Genomic DNA, 12,932 nt, shown 5'->3' with positions numbered 1-12,932 from the left:
CTCTTAGCTCTATATATCATATTATTAGATAAAAATCAGAGTTTGTTTCTGAGGGAAAAAGTGAAAATAATAGGTGTTGAGTGAGCAAAGATCAGGTGCTATCACAGCAATACATTATCCATGAGCTGGGCCAGGTGGTCTCAGCTGAGTTCAGTGTAGAATAGGTAAAAAATCCCTGCAATGCTTGAAGGTACTATTGGTGTGATCCTAGCAAGAAAAGAGACGCATAAGTCATGTGTGAGGTTAGCAGTGTGGTGGGACTGTCATCCCATGCAGCCTCGGGATCAGAGAAAAGTGCACAAAGCTAGGATGTTGTCTGTGACATGAGGGCTGTGTAGCTCTCATGGGTTTAGAAGGTCAGTGGATGTCTTTTGGCCTGTAGAGGTGAGGAGTCTATATACCCATTTTGCAGCTTTTAAAGAACATCAGTTCATGTGAACTCATCATGAAGATCAGGGGAAAGCATGAAATAGTCTTTTGTGCTCAGTAAGGCTTGATGTAGGAGGCTTGTAGTCAACCACTCCCTTCATCAGAGAAGATGTCACATTTACAGGTGCAGATGACTCCCCTGTCGGCACCAAGCAGGCTCCACTTTGCTGTTGTCCTTCTATGGCCAACTTTCCTAGAGTTAGCGGGCTTCATACATCACATCAGGCAGGTTTATACACCTCGACCCGAAGCCAAGACAGCTAACAAATTACCGTGACACGTTGATTGCTTGCCTTATCTCACCCTGGAGGCCTCCAGAGTCCTCTTTCCCATCACCACAAACACTTCCAATTACCGCATTGGTTTATCGGGGACTATTTTCTTGGTGTTCCATTCTGCTCACCGTGACCTTGGCTGTCTGATTGATACACCCTTGAGTTGTTGCTCTATCCCTCTTAGATTTGCTTATCTCTGCCTCTGTTCCTATAGGATGTGTTTTATTACCGCGTAGACTTAGCCGGTGGCCCCTATGGCATCATCCAGCACTGTCACTCAAGCAAACCCAGAACATCTATAGGTGGCCTTTGTGAAAGAGATCTCCAAACACAAAATACCAAATGTGTTGCTTCATCAGACTTCTTGCGTTGTACAATGGGAGGAAATCATTACTTGGGATTTCAAAGGACAGCAGAGAATTTCAACACACACTTGGAATGAAGTTCTGCTGATTACCCCCACCCATGCCAAGCTAATAACAGGAAATGATGATGGGTCATGTGATTGCCAGGCACTTTCTCAATTCCTTTCTGAGGTCAGGATCCCCAGCCCCATCAAACCCTGAAGGTCAGAGAGCAACCTACAGATGCACTATGGAGCATGGCATTGTGGTGTCAAGTGGGCACTGTGGAAAACAACTGCTTTAGCAGGCCCATCTGAAACCGCTTGATGATGGTTAGAAATGGTGTTGACAACATGCCATCGGGCTCATCAATGATCTGTCATAACCAGTTATAGCTCCACAAATAAATTGAATGTGAATTTTGATTTTCAAAACAGGGTCTTACTATGTAGCCCTGGCCGGCCCGGAAATCACTAAATAGGTAGACTAGGCTATCCTTAGGCTCACAGAGAATCACCTTCCTCTGCCTCCACCTCCTGCATGCTCAGTGCAAATTCTTAGGAACAATGGTCTGAAAGAACTACTACTTTAGAGCCCACCATATCTTACCTTGGAGATACAACATTTTGGAGGAACAATAAGAAATTAATCTTGAGCTTGTTGGCCAAGAGTTCTCCAGAACTGAATGCTCTCAACATACATGCAGGACATACTGCCAATTTTGCTGGAACCAGAGACTGAGTTTGCCTTTCCAACTGAGGATCTTGATTTGGATAAATTAGCCTGGATGTGGGAGAAAAAAAAAAAACTTCATTTCATAATATCCTATTGAGATAAGTTATGAGTTCATATTGCTGAAATTACTACTAAAATGTAGACTCCACAGGGAAACTGACTTTTGTTCACTGTTAGTATAAAGAAGCAGCATAAGAAATTGTCACCCATGAATACTGTATCAAATATTCTTCATCACAGGAATAGGGCTGGTGTTCTTTGGAGAGATGGAATGACCCCAATTTCGGGACACTGTAGGAACTCCATACAATTTTGTAATACTATATTATAATTTATAAAGGCATAACTAACTCAACAACAGGAAAGAATTATCATTCCTTGATTATAAAATACTTCTGTTGAAGCTTCTTTGAATTATTACTTATAAAATTAACTTCATGATGGGAAATATCATGAGAATTATGCCAGATGCTAGATGAAGATGTGAGGACTCCTCCAACACCCGACTGCTCAATAAAATTGGACCTCCTTGTTGGATCAGAGCTGATTGCTGATGAGGCAACCCAGAGCAACACAGGAAGCCAGGCAGAAAAACACAACAAACCTAAGAATTACAGGTGTGGACTGAAAACGGGTAAAGTCCATATGGCTTAGCAGCTTCCTGAGTGGTCAGGAATGAGGATTAAGTTTGTGCGTTAAGAACCAAGTCAGTAGTTAGGAAGCAGAAAACCCACAAGGATAAGAGAGCACCAAGAGTCAACGTGTAAGAAAATAAGTAAAAAGCCTAAAACTTGAGGGACAAGGTGCCATCATGATTACCTTAGAGCTGAATCACTTGCTACTTTGGGAGAGAAGACTCTTATTCCACGTCTATGAGAACAGATTATACATAACCACTCCAGGTTGTCCAGGAAGAAGCAGGCATCTGTGCCAAGGGACTTCCATACGGCACTAACAGAGGGCCAGAACTGGAAGGTACCCATATCACATCAGGGCGGGGCACACCAGCCAGAAAGAGAGACTATGAGTCAGGGGAAGAGATGTGTGTGAAAACTGACCAACTTTGTAACAACACCCACCTCCTAGTCAGTGCTATTTCCCATGTCCTGGCACCCTCTCCCTGCTGTTTCTCGGGCCCCAGGAATTCCACACTCCCCATCTGAGGTTCAGCTCCTTCCTGGAAGGCACAGCACTTCATGCCTGTCTTTCTTACTCCGTTGCTGGTTGTGTAGCTGGGTGGCTGGCCCCTAATGACCTTCTCCTTCTCTCGATCCTTCTTCCCCAAGCCTTAACACTTCCCAAGTGAAAAAGTGTGTGTATGCATGTGTATGTTTGTGTGTGTGTGTGTGTGTGTGTGTGTGTGTGTGTGTGTGTGTGTGTGTGTTTTCTTAACTATCTCACAGATGCTAAGGGGAAAGGATTGTATTAGAGCAACTCTGATGTAAAGATGATGGATACACCTGGCGCTCCCACAGGTATTATCTAAAGAGAAGAACTAATTACGGTGAGAACATCACCAGAGCTCCACCCCTGACACTTCAGAGGAACAGAGGTTGAAAAAACTAATTGTTTTTTTCTAATTACTTAAACATATGACTTTAATCTGTAGCTCTTTTTAAAAAAAAAACTGTTGGTTTTTCTTCACAATAAAAAAAAATACATATTAATCAAGACTTCTAAGGTCTCTGTTTAAAGGCGATAACTGAATCATCTCCCTTATCTCCCTTTTTAATCAGATATAGTTCTAGGAATAAACATGGATGATTTGAATTTTAATGATTTCCAAAAATTGATACGTGACTGTGTTAAAAAAAAAAATCAGACATTTCAGTTTTCTAGGACAAGGGAAGAAATTATTGCAGAGACCACACTGCACATTGGAAAAATCATGAACTCAATATCACCTTGGCTAGTCCCTCTTCATCTCTGTCCCCCGTCTCTTCACATGAAAATAATACAGATTTTGCAAAGTTCCCATGAAAATTACAGACATTTATTTTATCCAGAATGTTACATAGACATACATGCCTATGGAGTATCTGGTGCAGCACAACACAGGTGTTTGATGAATCGTAGCAAATGTTATTATTAGCTCGCTTATCTAAGACGTGCCCCACCACCTTCCACTGTAAACACACCGCTTCCTTATCAAAAGAACAGAGTGCATGTCTGGAAAAGCACCCAGGTAGAGTGACCGTAATTCCCTTTTAAGGGCAGAAAACTGGGCGAAAATCCCAGTCCTATCACTGGGCAGCTGTGGGAGTCTTTGAAAAACAACAAACCTCACTACCTTTGCTTCCTCATCAGAAAATCAAAGGTGTTGAACATAATTCTAGACACGGAGGTCTCTGGTGCTGTCTGATTACCTTGCTGGGCAAAGAGAGGGTTAGAGAAAGTCTGTCCCTATCTGAGGACAGCTCATTCCTAGATGACCAGCTTTTGCCTAGTGTAACACTTCACCTCTTTACCTTTCACCCCAATCCTGACTCTGATCTCTGGACCCCGCCCAAATAGACTTGGATCAGTAAGACCAGACGTAAACAGACATTCACACACACACACACACACACACACACACACACACACACACATCCCAAGATCTGGGATAATGTGCTTGAGTTATCTTAAGCCCTGGCTTTTCTCCTCTGTAAAAGTTCAAGAGTAATAATCACCTCGTTGAGTTTTTATGAGGATTAAATGATATGTATAGGGAAGATGATTTATGAGCTACACAGCACTGTGCAATGTTAATATAGCAACTGTGATTATTGGTGACTGATGCCACTGAAACTCTACGGACAGCGGCCCGAGAACTTGGATTCTGAGTCAGACACTTGAGAGTCATCAGTCTCAGCTCCTGCCCCTTTGTGGATTTTGTGAGGTTGGTGGAATCCGGCAGAATGGCATTGAACTTTGCTGTAATCAGATATTGATTCTGGTTTTCCTAACAGCGAACAGAGGTTTGTTTAAACTTTTACTTAGAGGCAAGTGACAGGAACTGGTTTTAATGGTCCGGAAAAGTTTTCACCCCATTAGCAACACCCTACCCATGTGACCTGAGGTTTTCCTATTTCAAGAGGCAATTGCAGAGTTTCTGGAGAGCCACCTTGTGCTAATGGTAACAAATCCATCAGCTGCTGGAAGGAACCATAGATCGACTGCTGCACAGCTCTACTCTAAGGCTTTGTTGGGCTTACCATTCCACAGAACAGCAGCCTTCTGTGGTTGTAAAGAAGCCTAAGGAAAAAAAGTCTGCCTGACAAGAGGCTGAGTGTACCAATGGCTCTCTTAGATGTGTCCTGAGATGCCCAGCTGCAGTGCTGAGCACTGTTGTGGAACCTCTTCCAGAATTTTCTCCTCCGTATCAAAGTCGAAAAGCTACTTTATTAATACAAGGTTTTGAGCAGTTGCTTGAGAATATACTTCCAGGTGTTAAGTTTCCTGAGCAGTCAGCCCTGTGAAGGCTTTAATCTCTCTCTCTCTCTCTCTCTCTCTCTCTCTCTCTCTCTCTCTCTCTCTCTCTCTCTCTCTCCCTTTCTCCGTCTTACTCCCTCCCCGCCTTTCTCTGACCTCCCTATCAACACCTGCAGATCACATGCCCCAAGACAGACAGGACTGGACCATAAACCGAAGAGTAAGCAACTACTCATATGGTGTAACTGGAGACGTCTCACAATCCCCACTGCCCAAAATATCTTCCCCACCAAATGTCATGGTGCCGGAAATCCCCAGCATTAAACTCACTGCTGCTAATATCTCCTTCCTTCACCTCATCTGTCCGAGTGTCCGCACCATGTAAGCTTACTTACCCTGTGAGCTTAGCTGTGTGTCATTCATGCCCTGAGCCTTCACAATTCCCCTAGCTGTAAGTGATCTCTCATTCCCAGGAAAAACCACAAAGCTTAATCTGCACCTGTTTTATAACATACATTGCCCTGTGTTTAAACACAGATACTGTCATACAGTCTATCATCTGAAACTCCCATCCCCCAGATAGGCCTTATTAGTCTTTCTGCTCTATCCCATCCCCAGGTGACTAGGCTCTGAGCTGGCCCCTACTGAAGGATCACAATGAGAACCTTGGGCATGAACTTCACCAGGACTGACGTCTTGCTACTCACTGTCTCCATTCACCTGGAGAGTCACTTCGAAGATCTCATCTTATGGAAACGGCCACTGGAGAGTTCCAAAATACCAGAGCTCTGCCAGCACCATAGCTAGCCACTAGGATACCTCATAGCACATATTGGCTTAATAAAGACCCCACATGACTCGCCTTCATCCTCTGAAATGGTTTAACACTGATCCACTGCAGTGAGGCTTCTGTCTTGAATAATGCCAAAGGAAGAGTAAGTAAGATAAGGAAAAGGTGAAAATTTTCTTTCTTCTTTTTTTTCTTACAAAACTGGGTAATTGATTCAGCTTTGAGCTTGCAAACAGCTACACCGAAAAGGTATTAACACAAAAGTACACTGTGAGTGGTAGCTTACAGCTGTAATATCAGCACCAAGGAGGCTAAGCTGGGAGGGGCACTAGATGCAGGACTTCCACACTAACCTAGGAAATATGGCAAGACCATCACCAAATAAAATTTTCATTAAATTAAAAAAAAAAAAAACAACATGAAGTGATCAGCATCTCCAGATGTCCAAGATAAATTGATGTGATACACTTGACCCTCAAAGCTACCCAGCAAAAGTCAGAGGTGGTAGCATAGGCCTATAAAGCCAGAACTCAGGAGACTGAAGTAGAATTGCTTCAAGTTCAAGGCCAGTCAGGACTGTATAGTGAGTACTAGGAAAGCTAAGAATACACAGCAAGACTTTTCTCAAAAAGTAAGAACCACAGAACAGTGATGAGCATGCTGGGGGAGTCACACACCTGTGTCCTGCACAACCCTTTCACACACGAAGAACAGTGATAATCATGCCAGAGGATTCACAGACCTGTGTCCTGCACAATCCTTTCACACATAAGCATTCTAACTGTTTTCTCACAACAGCCTCAAAATGGTAGCATGAAATACCAAGTATTTTCTATCACTTCACTGGGGATTAACAGGGCTCAGCTAAGCAGTTCTCACTTGGGGTCTGTTGGAGAGCTACAGTCAGATAATGTCCACGCCAAGAGTAACTTGAAGCCTGGGCTGAGAGGGCTCAAACAGCTTGTCTGCCTCCCCCAATGTCTATGAGTGATCTTTCCAGGTAACTGTTTAACTTTGGTAGCATCAGAAAAGCCAGAATTCTTAGAAGGATGCTTAGGAGAGAAGGGAAGCACGAGGGAAGCTTTATCAGATTTTCTGAGCCAGCCTCCCAAGTCATGCCATCACCTCTGTCAGATTCTACTGGCTAGAAACATGACAACTAAGACCAACTTGTATTCAAAGGAAGTATAACTACTCTCTGGCTTTTGATGGAGGAGTGTCTAGGAGTGTGAGAACATGTTTTCAAGCCATCATTAAAGGCAAAGTAAGCATTTGAAAATCAATAAATGCTATTCTTGACAGCCACGGCAGCACCTGCCTGCGATCCTAGTACAATGAAGGCTGGGATAGGAGAACAGAGAGCCAGCCTGGGTTACAATGGGACCCTGTGTCAATAAAACTGAAACCTAAGAATTTAAATTTTAAAACATTCGATTCTTTTGAAAACCAAATTTAGGGCTAGTCTAACCTAATGTAGGGGTAAAACATAGAATATCTAGAGTTATGCTGTCAAATATGGCATCTACTGGCATAATTGGATATCTAAACTTAAATTAGACTTAATTAATTGTAATTTAGCTTTAAGTTAATTAAAGTTAACTAGTTAGAATTAATTAACTGTAATTTTAAATTAATTTAAATTATCTTAAATAAAAAATCTAAATACCTTTCTGTTTTAACAGCCAATTTCAAATGCTTCATAGATACACACACTCAGTAGCATCATGTTGGGTCCCACAAATAAGAAACATTTCCATCATCAAAAACAGTTCTCCTGGACAACACAGATTTAGAATGATGAAATAATATATCCTTCAGCTGTCAATCAGAATTGCTTTCCCCTCTAATTAAGCTTCAGTAGGCACTGGGCCAGGAGAGACATCTAACTTTTAATACTGGGCAAGAGTAACCCACGTTGTTGATGAGGGATCGTCCACACTTATTAAATCAACCAAGCAGGTGATAGGCTCACCTCCCTTAAGAATGGAATCTCCTAGATGAGCCCCCAAACAGCTGGCCAGCCCTCTTCCCTGTGAAGGTTTTCCATCTAGGGTTTGCCTTCAGTCGGCTTCCTAAAAACTATCTGCTTTAAGGAGTGGGGTGAAGAAAACTAAAATCAAAGCTGCGCCGTTCACTCTCTCACTCCTTTGTGAGAGTGAGCATCGACCAGTTATAAATGTTGTGTGGTTCGTGCCTGAATAGAATACGAAGTAGATTTCACTGATTCCTCAGGCCCCCCCAAAGTAGACAGACAAATGTCAACAGTACATCCCCCCAAAAAATATCTCCTTTTAAGTAGCATCCTTTAGTACTGAAAAGACTAGAGAAAACAATGGTTGCAGACTGTATCCTGACATAGCTGAAAGAATTAGTCCACCAAATAGGATCACTAGATATTAGCCAATTAAATTGTAAATGCTATCTGCCAAAAATGATGGTTTTAAATTTAGAAAATTTTGAATTCAAGCAATTCTATTTTCCAGTAAGATAAAGGGTCCATTTCTGGTTAGTGACAATAAAATTATATCACCAGCATAGAGAACAGTTATTTTTATACTTCTTATAATTGGGGTGAGTGCAGCTAGATCATGTCCAAGTTGTTTCAACTCATTTAGATACAAATTTTAAAAGAAGTGGAAGAAGCAGAGTCAGAACACAGTTCAATTTTTTCAAAGACTAGACATATAACTGGAATTGTTATCTGATCTATTACCAGACCACTCCCAGAAGCTCTTGTGGCCTGAGCTCAGATGGTATATAAGAACTGTAATCTTGCATCCCAGCTGTAATGAATGTTGTACTTCATCACCACCCCCATCCCTGCTCCACCGTTCTTCCACCGTTCTGTGCCTCTGGAGGCTGACTTGTATGAGATGCATCCACAGGTTCCTTTGCCCTCTTCCCTTCTAAAGGAGTTCTGCCAAGGGGAGGCACCAGCAGGAGATTAGAGGATGGGAAAAGAGGAGGTTAGAGTATCTATCCCCCCAGCTCCCTTCCTGCCAGGCCGCCATGGGTTGGCTGCATTCCTTAACTAAAGGCTATAGCTCATGTCGGGCAGTGTTCTTAATATAGTTACACTCTCTGAATTCCACTAATCCCTCACTCCCTTTGATCATTCAGGCCTGCGAGGTACAGTGTCTCTCTGCTAGTATAAGCCCTTGAAGGTTTTCCTCCAACCTCTCTGTACATTTGTACATTGTTCTTCTAAACCATTCAGTTTCCGTCAGAAACCGATTTCTGACAAACCCTGATGATACCCAATTCATTACTAGTTTTATGCATGAAGTTCAAAAATAACCAATTAAATTTATACACAACCTTAGAGCTCCTAAAACACTTCTTAACACATCATGAAGAACAATGGTCACTGGTGTAATATTGTACTTAAATCCAATGTGTTTCTCCTAAAATTTATTAAGCAGAGAAAAATCTGGGCTATTGTTTATGAAAAGCATTTCAATGCAATGTCCACCAAAATGACGATACTGCGGTTGGATAGAGGAACAGTATCACTTTTTAAAAAGCAAGAATTCAGGGTCATCGTGGACTATACAACAACCACCAAAAAAAAATGAAAGCAAGAGGAAAGAGGGTTTTGCAGATACAATTAATAATATTCTTTAAGAAAACTACAGCCCAAATTGAAACTGCAGAAATAAGCAGTTCTAGTAGTAGGAGCCTTGAAGGTGCTTTGTAACCAACTATGAAGAAGTACCATCGGCACTTAACCAGCGGAGAGACTACCAAGCGAGCCCAAAGATCACTTCTGTTACTCTTGAACTAAAGGCTCTCAGGCTGCCCTGCTTCTGACCATTGTATTGCTGTAATGAATGGAATCCTTGAAGTCAGACAGACTTACTTCCAGATCTCTGAGTCAAAATCACTTATAAAGTAAGAGAAATAGTATTTCCAGTGTAGAGTAGTTGTGGAGATTGGGTATAAAAATACATGTTCATTAAAATCACTAACTAACTGAAATTCAAAAACAAAACTAAAAGGGATGGAGAGAAGGTTCAGCAGCCAAGGGCACTTGCTGCTCTAGCAGAGGAATGGAATTCAGTTCCCAGTACCCATGTCAGGTGGCTCACAACCACCTGTAACTCCAGCTTCAAGAGATTGAACATCCTTTTATGGCAGCCTCAGGCACCCACAAACATACACACACACACACACACACACACACACACACACACACACACACACACACACACAAGCACACCCCACAGAGGAGGAAGAGACAGACAGAAATTAACATAAAAAATAAATGCATAAATAAGTAAATATTCAAATCCCGTTTAAAAGACTAATGCAAAAAGCTGGTAAACAAAGACTTCCATCTCAAGATGATCCAGAAAACCAGCAAGTGCATTGGATGGGATGGAGAACAGGCTGGTAAAGTAACCCAACTCCCATGGGCCACCTACATTTTCAGAACCCAAATAATGGATGAATTCCCTTCTTAGCTCTCTTCTCCAAGGAATAGCCACCTAAGAGAATCATCTTATTCTGTCTGAGAAGAGCTCTGACTTTTCTTCTTCTGGCATTGTATGTTTCAAGGTTAATTAACACTTCCCAATTCTCCATAGTGATTGTTTCTTGCTATTACAAAATATCTGGGAAGCCAGAGCTAGTATGGATTGGTGTAGGCAGCTCATTAGCAACCAGAGTGTTCTTCCAACTGGCCATGGTTCCTCTGACACCTGGTTCCAGAAATACCCAGGGTGGGGAGCCCTAGGGGACCTCTGGCTTGCTCTTTTGGGATCATTCCATTTGAGTGGCAATGGTCTGGTTGGTCACCTCCAAAGCCAAGAGTTTATGATTATTTCCTCACAAAAGAGACACCTTCCCATCTGTGTCTTGGAGTACACCAGACAATGTCATTGACTCTACCTCTGCATAGAATCCATATTTATGAGTCACTTAAAGAACAAGGAGAATTTTTAGCAAGACCACTAAGAAGTGGGACCATGACAAGTTATTTTGACAAAGGAGAGAGGGGACCATTACAGGGATGGAGTTGGTGCGCACCGTGCTGAAAACACACCTGACGAAGAGGAGTCAACTCAGAGCCTCTGCTCTGTCCAGGAGCTGGCTGGCAGATCTCTAAGGTCATGGTCCCTGTTACACTGAGCCCAGCGTTGCTGCCCCACTGGCCCATCGGTGAAGCATTATGTGAACAAAGCAAACGCAAACATAAGAAGTCAACATGTAGGAAACAGCTACCACGTGCCAGGCTTTGCACAGCATATCTTTGTGTATTATCTCAGTTAATCCTGTGAGCAGCCCATCTTTACAGGACTCTGAGATGTTAGGTAACTTGCCCAAAATTAACCTGCAGGATTAGAAATCAATCCAGGTCTGCTTGTTTCCGATCCTATTCTCATCCTTCTCTGTCACACATTGATCAAGGACTGGTCCGTTATTCAGCATCTTTACACAGAGCTCTGAAAGCCTACAATGCACTGTCTTACTACCCTGGTCCATTATTCAGCATCTTTACGCAGAGCTCTGAAAGCCTACAATGCACTGTCTTACTACCCTGTCAGGCCTTCATCTTTTACACAAAGCTGTCAAGAGAAAGTATCAATGGATTTCAGTTAACTCGAGTTAAGTGGACTGCATTATCCTGCATCCAGTTTATTATTATACCTTGATTCTTAACAATGAACTCCTGTATCCATGGCAGGTCACTGCATAATAAATCATCTGGAGTTAGTAGCTTAAGGCCAAAAACTTTTATTATCACATTATTATAGTTCATGATTCTGCAAGTTATTTGAGTCATTCTTCCATTGGCCTTGCAATGGACCCACTTTCAAGGATGCATCTCATTTCAAAGGTACTTGGGAATAAAGTCAAACTGGGACAGACTGAGGTCAGCATCTCTATCTCTTTCTGTCTCTTTCTAACTCTGTCTGTCTCTGTCTCTCTCTGTCTTCCTCTGTCTATGTCTCTCTGTGTCTCTGCCTTTCTCTCTGTATCTCTGCCTCTGTCCCCCCTCTCTCTTTCTGTCTCTGTATTTCTCTCTCTGTCTCTGTCTCTCTCTGTGTCTCTATGTCTCTCTTTCTCCCCTCCTCTCTCTCTCTGACCTATGACCTAAAACAATAGGGTATCTGTTTCATATACAGTCATCACAGAACTGTGAAGGAGCAACAGGGAGCCACATAACCATCACTGGTCCACAGTAATTCTGAAATCCAATCACACCCAAGCAAGGCCTTCTAGTGTGGAAATTGGAGTAGTTTTACTCTCTGGAAGTGGTTGGGTCTGCTATCTAAAAAGGCTTTTCCACAAATGGAAACATCCTATATTGGTAGCTTGATGATTTTCCCAAGTTCTTATGTCTTTTAATTTAATCTCCTGTGCACTATTTAGTCTCAATGGATCCAATTCTCTTAAAAATCTTATGGCTTCCTACATCTCATGTTATAGTTGAAAATGTGAAACAAAAGTTAGCCCATGCTGGACAGTGGTGGCACATGCCTTTAATCCCAGCACTCAGGAGGCAGAGGCAGGTGGATCTCTGTGAGTTCAAGGCCAGCCTGGTCTCCAAAACGAGTTCCAGGAAAGGCTCCAAAGCTACACAGAGAAACCCTGTCTCGAAAAAAAAAAAAAAAAAGTTAGCCCCACAACTATTTTTGAGACATTCCTCCACCTTGTCAACATGTCAAGGTGCTATGGGGAAATGCCCTTTAAGCTCTTAGAGGCCCTTCTATGTACCTGAGTCTCTTAGGTAGCATCTTAAATAATTCTAGGGACTTAAATCTTGTTGTCATACCTGTGGTTTCGACTGTGTTCCAAGGCCATTTCTTACTTAAAGAATTTGGTGCTAGCTGAAAAAACTAACATATGAAAGTCTCATTTCCCAATGTAGCATTTCCTGGACTGGCTACATCTGCTTTAAGTTCTTCCTATAAACTCTTTCCTTCCTTCATCTCTGTCTTC

At 42.3% G+C, this 12,932-nt stretch overlaps 1 protein-coding gene across 1 annotated transcript in view; it reads right to left on the bottom strand.

Annotated features, from left to right (window-relative positions):
- LOC128109478 (C-reactive protein-like) overlaps positions 1-12,932 on the bottom strand; it is a 54,508-nt gene that overhangs the window by 34,160 nt on the left and 7,416 nt on the right. Inside the window, exon 2 of the mRNA XM_052736645.1 lies at positions 1,658-1,831. The gene's annotated coding sequence lies outside the window, so the exon portion shown is untranslated. The remainder of the gene's footprint in view (positions 1-1,657; positions 1,832-12,932) is intronic.

The sequence above is a fragment of the Peromyscus californicus genome, unplaced genomic scaffold (assembly GCF_007827085.1).
Source record: "Peromyscus californicus insignis strain IS unplaced genomic scaffold, ASM782708v3 Scaffold_14__1_contigs__length_90479793_seg_2, whole genome shotgun sequence".
In the NCBI taxonomy this organism is placed as follows: Eukaryota; Metazoa; Chordata; class Mammalia; order Rodentia; family Cricetidae; genus Peromyscus; species Peromyscus californicus.
This window is presented reverse-complemented; position numbering and strand designations above follow the sequence as displayed.